The sequence below is a fragment of the Mytilus trossulus genome, chromosome 13 (genome assembly GCF_036588685.1).
Source record: "Mytilus trossulus isolate FHL-02 chromosome 13, PNRI_Mtr1.1.1.hap1, whole genome shotgun sequence".
In the NCBI taxonomy this organism is placed as follows: domain Eukaryota; kingdom Metazoa; phylum Mollusca; class Bivalvia; order Mytilida; family Mytilidae; genus Mytilus; species Mytilus trossulus.
In genome coordinates, this window is record NC_086385.1 from 23,713,074 (window position 1) to 23,727,428 (window position 14,355).

Genomic DNA, 14,355 nt, shown 5'->3' on the forward strand with positions numbered 1-14,355 from the left:
CCAAATAAGTAAAAAGTTGAAGAGCATTGAGGATCAAAACAACGTCTAAAGGAACTTATTGAAATCGTTTAAATATAAAAAAACAAAACAAAACAATACCATTATTACACTTAACCAAATTAGATCAACCCTTTTACGACATTTTAAGTTAACTTAAGTGTGGATCATTTAAGGTATTCGAAGATCACTGTTATATTACTCTGTTATTTAACTTTTACAATCTCTATCATTCATTTCGTTTTTATTTTAAGCGACCCTAATGAAAATCGATACAGAAATTCTCGATATCTTTTTTCTGAAAAAAAAATATAAAAAATTCAAAGCGGAACTTGAGAAAAATTAACTTGATAAACAAAGTGAAATCGATATGCATACTTATATATTTCCGGCATCGAACTGATTTGTATAACTGTCATTTATAGAATCTGCTTTGTAAATATCTTATTTACTATACCATATTTAATTGACTTGTAAATTGAAAATATATAAAAAAATAATATTGTTCGATCCTTCTAATTATATAATTCCTTGACAATCACGATATGCATAGTTATAAAATTGTTCACGTTCATATGACTGCCAGCACGAGAAAAAAAAAAAGACTTCCCTATACATGAAATTGATTTATTTTTGTGTCGTTTTTATTTAGGAAAAAACGTGAAGGAGGAGACGACAATGAAACAAATTTTTAATATATTTATGTCACATTTCATACTACTGTTTAACACAAAATACTGACTGAAATACTTTTCTTTTTGTGTGATTCCTAATATTATGTCTGATTTCAACTAACTTTTTTTTCTTGCTGTCTGTTATTATCAATAAGTTTAAACATGTCTACAGAAATAAATTCACGAATTGAGCACTAGTTAACGACTAAACTTTCCCAAGGCCTGCTTTCTGTTTTTGTCTAGGTAAGATAAGAAGATTACTGTGAACGCAAATGGCTATCTTTACCTGATGTGAAAAATCAACTCCCTTTGCAAATATGGTGGCTTATAGTAATAGTACAGACAAGTTTTGGTCGACAACCGTTGTTTCAAATACAACAGGTAATTTTTAAAAACAAATATCGAGCTTTAAGTTTTTCCTCTTGTTGGTGTTTACATATATGGTTTTGTTATGGAATGATGATCATTTTGATTAAAATGTGTATTATTTATTAGATAATTATTTCATAAGGTCTTATTAATCGGACTTCGGATTTAATATTTTTAACAGTTGATTATCTTTTATATCGCTGTACACCATTTGAAATGAGTAGACCGATTATACAGTACGTGAATAAATCTTATTCATATCAAAAGTATTTCTTTACAAATATTTTCTGCAACTCAATATAGTGCAAGGGGTAATCAAAAGTCATACCACCGAAACAAACATAAGCATTAAATGAGTTCGAAACCAAGATCATCAAACGTTGTGTCTTACAATGTGTTTGCCGAAAAAAATCAGTGGAATCGTTGTTAAGTGATGAATGAAACATTGTGAATTGAAAAATAAATGTCGATATTTAAAAACGATATTTGGGAGAAAAAAAATTAAATCAGCAATAGTGAGTTTCATTAATCATCGATACAACTACGTGTTCAACTGTCTAAAATTCTGTTTATAATGTGACAAGATTCTACAAAAGGCCACATATTTTTCAGTACACTTTAAAATCATAACAGGTGTCTTAAAATCTTTGAAAAAATGCATTTAAATATGTTTTATTTGTATGTACTTTTATTTCACAGTAAATAATGCAAAGTTCTGTTTGAGAGTTTTTAGTTTATATTTTCAGAAAAAGAATTCACATTTCCAGTCATATATATGTATTTGATTAGTGTATCAGCTGCTCTGCTGTTCATATTACTAGCAGCATCCTTTGTAAGTTGTCTACGTATCAAAAGACAAAGATTTAGGCGAAAATCTCCAAAGTGTAACAACAAAAGTAACCGAAAATCGGTTTCTGACCGACCAGCAAGTAACGCTATGGAACTGAAAAGAGTTTCGTGTATGTCTTTGTCAAGCAGAAGTCGGATATCTCCCCAACGAACACAACATCAGCCTATTGAAGTGTAGAGCAAATGAAACTGGAATGGTGATTTGAGAGTTTTTTTTATTATTCCGGACTATCCTAGAGTTGTATTATTACAGATTTGGTTCGGCTTGTCTGTATGCTTGCATGTTGTGTCAACTGTGATTTTGTTGCTGGTACTGAATGTTTGTCTATTCTGATAGTACAACTGAACTATTTTGATGGTTATGACATATCTCTAAAATGCTAAAGCTAATCATTCATTTATGTTATATTAATATTGTATAAAGCAAGTCGGTTTATTGATTTGATATAGATATTAACATATGCAATATTAACCTAAAATTATGTAGTATATTTTCTTTACATTCTTTGAAGAAAGAAATACAATTTATGAATGACAATAGTGGTAGAGTAGTGATAAACAACAGTCGAATCAAATACAAAATTAATATATACAAAAAGTTGGGAGTGTATCACCAGCCCTTATATCCTGACATGAATTATCATTGATATGGTCATATCTATAAAATAACTGTTTACAAAACTCTTGAATAATTGAAATTCTTATACAGTCTTTTAGCTTAATTTGGCAAACGTTTAGCACTTTTGGTCTTTAATGCTCTTCAGCTGAGTACTTTATTTGGGCTTTTAAACTTTTTTGGATTTGAACGTGAAAACGCGCGTCTAGCGTAAATACAATATTTGATCCTGGTATCTATGATGAGTCTATTTTGATGTTTCAATATTGTGACATGTTACTGAGAAGGGGAAACCATTTAACAATCTATCATATATTCCAGCTCTATATGTTCCGTTGTTGTATCCTTTATACTTTACATCATTATAATTTGATCATATGAATGTTATATTGTTGTAAGTCACATTTTTTTACAGTGTTGAGGAATCAAACATGATAAATCGAAAACGCACTAGCATACATTTCTTTTACATAGATATAGAAAGTTATGTAAGAACTAAATTTACAGACTTGAAAAGAAACTTTTAGTCCAATTATCTTTTTAAGAGACAAGAACCTTATATAAGTAAAGCATCTCGTTTTCTGGAGAAAGAACACGTTACGGCAACAAGTGTTGTCTACAAAATCATGAAAACCATTCCCTATTTTATATTGGAGATAGCTCATGACAGTTGTGTCATACTACAATGTATATCCTACTGAGAACAAAAATAATCTTATTCTTTTACTTTTTTTTTTACCTATTATCTGATTATATCTGTTTGTTTTGATCACACATCGTTATTAATTTAAGGGAACTTTATGCAAATGACATATAAGTGAGAGGTCATTATAGTTAAAGCCATGTTTTATCCACCATTGTCTACATGAGAAAATGCCTGTAACTTGCAGGAATATGACAGCTGATATCCATTCGTCTGATGTGTTTTAGCTTTTGCCTTATACATTTGAGTAGGGTCTTTCGGTTTACAAATTTCCACCGAGTTCGATATTTTTAGTTACTTTACTCTTAACTCAAAGCTTGGGTTAAAACCATTTAAACATATTACCAACTTGAAATGTTTAATAACAAATATTTATCAGGAAAATACTTGAAAAAAAGAGAAACAACGCCGAAACTGTTGTGTTCTTAACATCCGGTTTCCAACTAAAGATACATAATACAATTAATGGGAGTGATGAGGAAGAACAGTCTTGTTTTGAAAAAAATTGTAAAATGTAATAGTTTCGTACTATATTTGTATAGGGCATAGATCATCGTACCTATTAATGAATATTTAGCTATCTCAATCAAAAATGGATAATATCAATCTTGTGGATTCATTGAAACTTAATCTTGGACATTCTTAACTACATGTTAACCGGGATTGTGAAAGGTAGTACGTCAAAACTCACCACGTTCACAATAGATACATTGATACTTGCAAACAAGTTTTTGCAATTTATCCACCTACAACACTATATTAAAGAGTAAGAACATAGACAGGTTGGCTCAAAGTCAAAATACTATATGTAGGGTTACATGCTTTCATGATAATTAATTCCTTGTAAACTATCACATTAAAAAACATGATACTAGTTTGATGCATGTACTCATATCCATCTTATATTATTTTGCTGTTGACTTAACTATGCATTAAATTAGCTGGTTACGTTAAACGGGTAACATTTATCATCCATCATCATCATTATCTTAACTGACTGACTTAAAAGAACAGTATGACGGCATTGTCATAGCAAAACAGAGGCGAAAGATTCAAAAGGTTATTCAAACTCATCAATCGAAAACAAAGTGATTATACCATAAGCAACAATAATGTGAATTCTAACTACAGTTGAAAAAAACCTGCATCTCCTGACTTAGAACATGTACAATGTCACGTATACTTGTTTCACCTAAACAAAATATCTTCTGGAAACTTTGTTATACATGATATCATTTCTTTTGTCTCTGTTGAAAAAATGTATTCTTTTCTGTTTATTCCGTCAGGAACAAATACTGTAATATTTGTTACAATGGAAATAATATATTATGACGGAACTTCTATTTCGTATCAAATCTAATAAAATGGATAAGGTGGCGAGGTTTAACAAGATTGCAGGCACTGAACCCTCCCTTATAAAAAGCAGAAGCACAACTAACAAAACAACAGACTTTTGAGTAGTCACAATTACAAATGAAACTAGTTCAAAGCCAATAGCATCATATAAACAATTTCTTGATCTTATAATTAGATAGAAATAAATGTAAGAAGATTGTTAACCATTTGATCAAATGATAACATATGATGCCAAGGATATATGATGTCAAAATGATTATAACATATTTCTTCTTTTTTTATTTTTTTTTTCATTTCCGGAAAAGAAATATTTCCTGATACAGCACTAGAGGAAATCAATTTGATTGACATGTCCGGCAATTTAGAATAAATGATCACAAGTATATTGATGTTCAAATTCGATATAAAAAAATACATGCCTTGAAGCTTTTAAAACCATTATTCAGGACATACGTAAGTACACCAATACTCGTGAGTGTATATACTTCAACTTTATCTTTTAAATGATAATAATAATTTTACGTCAATAGAAGTATCCAAAAATATTGATGTAATCGTCAATGATATCGACAGAATTAAAGATGCCCCAATTTCTACATTCGAATATGCCTGTACAAAGTCAGGAATATGACAGTAGTTGTCCATTAGTTTGATGTGTTTCATCATTTGATTTTGCTATTTGATGAGGGCCTTTCCGTTTTGAATTTTCCTCGGAGTTCTGTATTTTTGTGATCTTACTTTTTGCTGTTGTTGAATCAATTATATCTCGCGTTACAATACATACAAATGTATACTTCTTGTCATAAATGATTCAGGATGAATAGGTCACAGCAGGGTATACAGGAAGCCATTTCAAAACACCAAAGGAAATAAATGTACCCATGATCTTGATATCACACAAAACAAATGCGTAACATGAACATTCATCAAACCTGTTGTTTTGGAATGAATCAAGAAAAAGCAAATCAAAAGCTTTGGCCTAAGTTGACTATCAAAAGCTGCTGCAAAATGCACAATTCATAAATTTATGGTGTTCGAAATCATGCTGTATAAAACATAAACGTGTTGGTTCTTACAACACAACAATATAATGCCTAAGTTGATTAACATCTGTATATTTTTTTTTATTTCGTATATTAGAATAGCTTTCTAAATGTATCTTCGTTGATTGATAGGTATTGACATTATTTTTTCTATTTATCACAAAATATAATACAATACAATAAAATACAATACAATGTGCTTTATTTTAAAAACTCTCCGTCACATTGACATGTGAAACAAGAAGAAAATACATACATAATACAAACACATACAATAGTATTTTTTAATGAATTTATTTGCTATTCTTAACGTAAAATAGAATATGCTTACACCATGTGATATATATAGTTTTATATTAGATAGAATCCTTTGTTTTCATATAGACTGTGCCAGTTTGCTAACAATAGATAAGACTATAGCAGGATGGCAATAATGTGTTCATGCTGTTCAGGGCAATCCGCTGAAAGTTCAATAAACAATTCGTTAGATGCTGAAAACTGCACCAATTCCGAAGGTAACTTTAAAAACATACATGGCATGCTGTTAGTAAATATTTTCAATGACTGAAGATGTAAAGGAGAATAAGGTAATTCTATATCTTGAGTTTTTTGAAATGAGGATTTTTGAGGTTTTGAATTCACTTTTATATTAGGTCAAAGACCACAATTATCTCGTAGTGCATTTCTTTTAGGAGATAAATAAAAATAAAAAATTCTCACCTGCGCTTTCTTAATGAAAGTTTCAGTGTATTGTTCTACTTTTGGGACCAATTAAATCAAAATTATAGAAAAATTCATCGGCGTTAACTCAAAATATGGACAATTTTAGGGCATCTTGAAATCTTTTGACAGCTTCCAAAGTGCTAATTTTTTTTTTTTATCTTTTTTTAGCTGGACCAATCACTACTTTCCTTTGAAATTCTGGACCCAAATTTGTTTACAGTGTAATTTCACCCCTTCTTGCAATTGGAGGCGGTAAACATGGAGAAATAAATGTGGAAAAAAAAACTATTGGGAATTAACCCACTATCAACACTATGGACTATATTCGTGAACAAATTGTGGTCTCGGACCATTATTCTTCATGTGATGATGCTTTTGATGATTTTGTTTTTTTCAGAAGCCGATATGACACTTCCATACATTCGAGAAGTACTTAAAGACACAATCATGGCTTTTAGTATCCTGCTGATGGCATATTTAACTGCGTTTATCATATATAAGGCATTCACAAGATATTGTCAAAGATCCAACATACACACCACAAAGTACAAGAAACTTATTACTGCCTAGGTACCGACAGGAGATCATGGTACGAGTTTATCCAGCATTCTGATGTGTTGCAATCAAGAAAGGAGTAAACATCGGTTTTTGACCTTTACTATTTGATTTGATATACCTTAGAAGAAAACATCTAAGACAGTGTTTAACATTTGAAGAAAATCTATTTTTGTTATTTACAAATTTGTGCCTGTTGAGTGGTGATCATCATTCACTATGTCTTAAGTAACAACATTAACGGTACCAATTGTCCTACACCAGATGCGCATTTCTACAATTCATGTTTCTTCAGTGATGCTCGTGGCCAAAATATTTGAAATCCAAAGCTTATATAAAAGACGAAGAGCTATAATCCAAAAGGTCCAAAAAGAATACCCTAATTTTTTAAACGAATCAGAGATTTGCATGCGGGAGATACATTCTGTTATTTATAATAATCTCTAACATTTTGTAACACCGAATTTTGATAACACCAAAAATATCTGTATTTTCATGCAAGTACCGAATCCATCATTGATTACAAAACAACAGAGTAAAATTGTTAGTAGACATTTTCAAATAAAAAAAAAGAAATACAATTTCTGTGACTTCAGCTTGTCTATAATAAACGCGTACAGTTATGATATTTTGTGGAATAAAATAGTTAAACTACAATGAGGTTGAAACAGTTATCAAAGGCGTATACATTTATAGGCCAGACGCGAATTTCGTCTATGTATGACTCATCAGTGAAGCTCAGATCAAAATAGTTAGAAAACAAACATGTATAAAGTAAAGAGCATTGGTGACCCTTGTTTCAAACATTGTATTAATTAAGTGTTTGTTTCGATAATCTATAGGGATCAACATGAGCTAATAACGTTTTGAACGTGTTCATTGTAGAAAATGTCTTTTAAAGTCATATTTAGTTATCATTATAATTCATTGACTTTGTCGAACTTTCTACCCACAATCGAAATAGATAATATTGACTGTCGACACCTACATTAAACATACACGATACATCAGTGATTTTGGATCAATAGTAAATTTATCACTGTCATACTGCAGACATTAAATTAATGTTGTTTTTTGTTGTTTTTTTGTCTTGTATGTTGAGTTAGTTTTTTGATGGGGTACAATATACTTAAAATTATAAATTAATGTATGCCTATTGTCCATGGAACCCCTTTTATAATGGGTTACTTTTAGTCAATTAACCTTTTAAATGGAAATTAAAAAAATACCTACGATTTCTTCATGATATTTTTACAGAGTTCTGTTCTTTTGGGCAATTTATTTCGAAATAAAGGAAATGTCATCAGCTCCATCTAAATGTCGAGATACCTTTATGTTAGGGGATCTTAAATTCGTTTGAAAGCTTCCAAGAATACTAAGTTTTAACCCTCTAAAACTGGACTAAATCACTTCGTAACTTTTTAGATACATGCCAAAATTTTTCACAATGTTTGTTTTTCTCGTATTCCCTAGTACTTGCTTTTTAGGCATAAAACACGCAGCAATAAATTACCTACGATTTCTTCATGATATTTTTACAGAGTTCTGTTCTTTTGGGCAATTTATTTCGAAATAAAGGAAATGTCATCAGCTCCATCTAAATGTCGAGATACCTTTATGTTAGGGGATCTTAAATTCGTTTGAAAGCTTCCAAGAATACTAAGTTTTAACCCTCTAAAACTGGACTAAATCACTTCGTAACTTTTTAGATACATGCCAAAATTTTTCACAATGTTTGTTTTTCTCGTATTCCCTAGTACTTGCTTTTTAGGCATAAAACACGCAGCAATAAATTATTTACAAATACATGTAAAGAGTATGAAAAAGCAAACAATACACTGTCAACCCAAGGGACTATATTTGAAAATCAAGAGACGATAACTGTGTTCCCAGATCGTATATTATTGCAATTCTTTATAAATATACAAACTTTCTAATCATTTAAATTTCAGGTATTAGCTGCATCAAGGTGTAGGTTTTAACTGTATGAATGCGAGTTCTTTTTTTTTCCTTTTTCGAAACACTCCGAAACCGACCTTACATTAACATTTTGTATGTGTATTACACTCCTAGCAGCTTAGAAACAAAATCTGATTAAATAATGTTCTCGATAACAACGTCAATTTTGTCATTTTGTCACGACTGTGTCCAAATAGAGGGTGCACAAAACAGTTAAAACATGCAACAATTGAAAGTGCAATTCATCAACGAGTATCATTGTAAACAAACCTTCTTACATGTCGTTCCACAGAAACAAAGGGGAAGTGTAGGTGTTGAATAATTATCATACGCCTTATATTCGAAATCTTGAGTTCAGGAATAGTGTCTCTTTTGTCAAATTTTAAAATTGCTAAATGTATGAAAAATACAATCTCATAAGGAAGGAAAATTCATTTTACTCTAGTTTTTAAAAAAAATTTGGTATGAACAATTTAACAACACAAAGGGTACAACATGTCAACATGGCTTTCTTACACCGTGGATGATGGGACAACAGACTTACAGGCTGTACATACACCTAGAGAGCATAGGAAATTACGGAAAGCAGATGCAAACAAACAGAAGAAACCATTAACTGTATTTTTACAAAACGAGATAAAGTATACAGAAACCAAATTAAAAAGCATATTGGGTTTGTGCTATCTGTGAAGTATACATTTTCTGACGTCAGACACGCGAAACTGTTTCTTTTAAAATTGTAACACGAGGATAACTGCTGTACCCATATTTTGACCATTTTATTTATTATGTCTGTTTAGCTCGCACATCATTGTAAATACATGTATAACATAATTTGATTTGATGAGACTGTCGTAAAAAATGACAGTTGTTGTCCATTCGTTTTTAATGTGTTTTGTCATTTAATGTTGCCATGTGAGTAGGCCTGGGACTTTCGGATTGATTTTCTTCTGAATTCAGTATATATGTATTTTTACTTTTTGCAAAGAAAACATTAAACATGTTAAAATAGATAAATGTTAAATGGTGTGATAATTTTCGTGTGTTATTGTGTGTGCAATCATTCAAATTCAAGGATTCTCTTACTCCGCTGTGAGTTTTTTTTCTGCTGGTTTTATAATAGGTTGTTTAAATTTATTTATCCGTTTTAATTCTGTATTTAGTCATCACTACTATTTTATAAAACAATTACTGTTTGCAAGAGTATACATGTTTTAAAATGATAAGGATGTTGTTATGCCAGGCAGAAAACCATAAGCCGTATTGAGCACAATTTTTTGTACTTTTTTTGGCTTTCGATTTTTTCTTTTATATTAGTGTTACTGTTTGATCTTGTATAAACGAAACACGCGTTTAGCGTAATAAATTCTCAACCTGATACTTTTTGTAAATTTATTATTCGTGTGTGTCTCTGTCCTATCTGTTCTCCCATTTGTTTATATTGTAGTCCTGTCATATATTGTTGTCATTTAGATTGGATTTTAATGTTATATTTAACATTGACATAAAAGCGGGAGGTTTGGCATGCCACAAAACAAGGTTCAACCCAACATTGTTTTCTGAAAATGTCCTGTACCAAGTCAGGAAAATGGCCATTGATATATTAATTTTCATTGCTGTGTGTGTTTATATTCTAATATCTTATCACAATAGTTTAAAAAGCTAAATAAAGTGGAAAATTAAAGAGCAAACTAGGTGCTTAGAAAGTATTATTTCCGGTTTTTATTTAAAGACATTGTCGTTAACATTTGTCGAAACAATTGATACACGTTATAGACAAGGAAATTATATGTAAGTATAGGACAAGCGGAAATATGAGATACTTGCATATTCATTTCTGATGATTTAAAAGTGCAGTGTATTTTCTTTAGTTCCTTATGCACGAAATTATATGGCTACAGACATGTGGTTTAGGTCAGAAGTTTTTTTCATTCAGTTTGGACTTGCGGTCAGTTTAACTGGAGAGCACATTTGCTTTGACCTTATATATGGGTAAGTACTTTTTTTAATTCCGGTTTACAAAAGACAAAGAGAGACTTCTTGCATTGGTTACAAATATAACCCTACAGTCTCCATGGCCAATGGGGAACTACTGTAATTAGTGTTACAAATTACATTGTATGTATGTGTATAGAGGAAGGTGAAACTGCAAAGTTATGGTGATATATAAACAATGTTAGTGTTAATGATGCTAAATATTATTAATGCTTCATTTTTTTTTGGCAGACGTTCCAGCTTCTTTTTTCAACATAGTACCAATGCATACTGTTGTAAAGATTTCCACGAAGTGAATGGCCTATGTGAAGGTACACATATCTATGTAGATAACTGTTTGTTGTTCATTGTATATTCGATTATATTTTATATTTTTTTTTATATTTACGATAGCTAACATATTGAGACTTAGAACCGAACTATTGCACTTAATTTAAGGAGATGTCGTATGCATTCGAATGAGACAGCTAGCCACCATCATTCAAATAATAGGCAACCGTAAAACCTTCAACACCGCAATCATATAACAGACTAGAGCCAACGCCAACCACTGAATTACAAGCTCCTTACTTGGTGCATGCACATGAATTTTAAGCCAACCTAACATGGAACAATGATGTAATAAAACAATATAAGAACGAATTATTAAAATCAGTTGAAAAGGTCCTAAGTCACTAGACGAAAACCAATTGTTATGATTGCTCCTGGAACAGTGGTGGAACATATGCGTAAATATATAGGATTTCTACGTCAGTTAAAGAGAGACAAAAATAAAACGATATGACAAAACACATCCACAAATGAAATTCCGAGCTTCAGACAAATACTTTTGTTAGGTACTGTTTGAACTTGTCATTTAAATCATTTCAACTATCCCAGATAATTCGAATTCATTTGAATAACACTGAAAATATATACAAACTAAATGAGTAAACCAATACAATTAAAAATGTATACATTATTAAGAGTATATATAAGGAAAACCTTCATTTGCATACATCTAGTAGTTACTGTTAGTTGCAAGCATTGATACGTACACTCCTTGTATGTTTTGTATACTCTCATTTCGGCAATACGACTTAAGACCAGTTTTGGATAGTCATATTAAAAAAATTATTGTAGAATTCATTTCTTACTTAGGTTGTCCGGCTGGTCAATATGGACTTAACTGTAAACTGTCTTGTCCTGATAATCACTATGGCTTTCAATGTAAACAAAGATGTTATTGCCTTAATGACGGAGTGTGTCATAAAGTAAACGGTTGTGTCTGCAGAGACGGTTTCTCAGGAGATTCGTGTGAGAAAAGTATGGATAGAAAATTACCAATGTTGTAAAGGATCTTGATAGACTCAAATCTTTCCGATTTTCAGTTTTTCTCTTGAATTTTATTAATTCAATTTAAAGCAATTTAAGTAATTTCTTCGAAGCAAAGGTTAACAGACGTATTCAACATTATTGGATTTGTCCAAACCACATAATGTTCAATTTCCAATTTAAATTGTTATGAAACAGCATACACGTGTTTACTACATCGAGTTTTAGCAATTATTTAAAGTATTGATTTCAATTATTGGTATAATATGTATAACATGTTATATAACAAACGAAACTTTAATTCAACTGTGCTAATTTTGTTTCTTCCTACTTAATACCGGTGTTTGACCATGCACATACATGTATTTCTACACAAAACATTTTATGTATGCATTAGACAAAAGATTTTGTATTCTCAAAAGTTATTATTGATTAGTAAATTTGACTAATGGATATCATTAAAATATATTTCAAATCCTTTATATGTTTTTAAAATATTAAAGCGTGTGTTCCTGGTAAATTTGGTAACCGATGTCAAGAGAAGTGCAGCTGTCCTGCTGGATTCACGTGTGATTCGGAAAAAGAAACATGTGTTTGTCCTCCAATACCGACACATGAATTATGTACACATGACAGTACTACTAAATCGAATATACAAGGAGTCAAAAATACAACATTTGTCATGGATACTACAAATGAATCCCTTTACCTAAGCGTAACTCATTCATACGATGGTGAAGTAGCAGAGAACAGATCAAATGTTATGCATTTAAAAGGTATGTCGGATGAAAACATAATTTGATTGGAAGTTGATATAAGAAACATTTATTAAATTTATGAAAACTTAATCAATCATTTATAACTGGCAATTATTTTAGCTATGTAAACACTTTTAATCGATTTCAATATCATGTTAAAATGAGGACAGAAATGTTGTGATCCTTGTTTTTCTGTAAAAGTAATTTGTCTACACATGCTACAGTTAAGCTTATATGCAGTCTAAAAAAACAAAGACATTACTTTTAATACATCAAAGATTCTAGGCCATACGCTAGTTTCGTTTACATTAAAGTCACTCATTAAAAGTGCTGAATTTGCCAAAATTGTATGGCCAAATGAAATAAATGTTCTTTAAAGATGTATATACTACTGAGGAGCCAAATGTTTCTAGAAATTTTTTTTCTGAACCTGATTTGTGGTTTTATATCACTGAAAATACAAAAAAAAATGTTGAAGAAAAATTATATGGTGGTGCTCTTCTTTTTTTGCTACGGCCATTTGTAAGTGCTCAAATTAGAGATTTATTCCATTTTTCATTATTTTTAATGCATTATTTGAATCATTTATTGGGCTAATATCTTTTACTTAAGATAAAGTTGACCAATCTGAATATATTTTACTCATAACAACTACATGTAGGTGTTAATTTAAGAAAGTTTCATAAAGTTTGTTGCTTTTTTGTGATTTCCAAAGCTGCAAATTTTATATATTTGGGATTTATCTCTGTTTTTGTAGAAAACAAAGCATCATATATCAACTTTTTTGTTATAGGTAGTTGAAAAACTAAATATCTAAGAAACAAAAGACAAAACAAGATATGGGATGTACGATTTCTGGAAAAATCACGGTTTATACCTCTAATCGATTCTCTCTATACTTTGGTTAAAGAAATTGACTTCATTGAAAAAAATAGACTGAACCGGCAAAAGAATACATCCTTAAAAAGCTTTTAAAATGAAATTTTCTAAGACATTGCCAAATTTGGCTACTGCATTCTTTTAATCGGAGGTTTAAAAAATCAGCGAAGAAATGTACGAGTGGTGATTATATGTTTATTGTATAATACGTCAGACGCGCATTCTGTTTTACAGCAATGATTTTTAATGCATAATTTAGCACTGACACAGAATATTCGTCTGTTTTTCTTATATATATTCTTATATATTGTTTTTCAAATGATATTTGGTATGAGTGCCTATGAGAAAACTTTCCATCCAAGACACAAATTGTAAAAGTAAACCATGTGTTTGTTTTTTTAAACTCATACTGAACAGACACATTTTGATATGATTTTCTTTTCTTATTTTATGTAAAGGACAGGTTGCCTGTGAACCATTAATGGTTATATATAACATCGTGGTTGTATGTGCGCTTGTGTTGATATGGCTACTGATCGTATTATATAAAGTGAAGAAAACAATT

General features: G+C 30.6%; 1 long non-coding RNA gene across 1 annotated transcript; it reads left to right on the top strand.

Annotated features, from left to right (window-relative positions):
* The first annotated feature begins 11,069 nt into the window (after positions 1 to 11,069).
* On the top strand, positions 11,070 to 12,743 carry LOC134694674 (uncharacterized). Its single transcript, XR_010102580.1, has 3 exons — positions 11,070 to 11,150; positions 11,980 to 12,144; positions 12,657 to 12,743. It is a non-coding gene; the product is annotated as an uncharacterized LOC134694674 (long non-coding RNA).
* Positions 12,744 to 14,355: the final 1,612 nt, after the last annotated feature.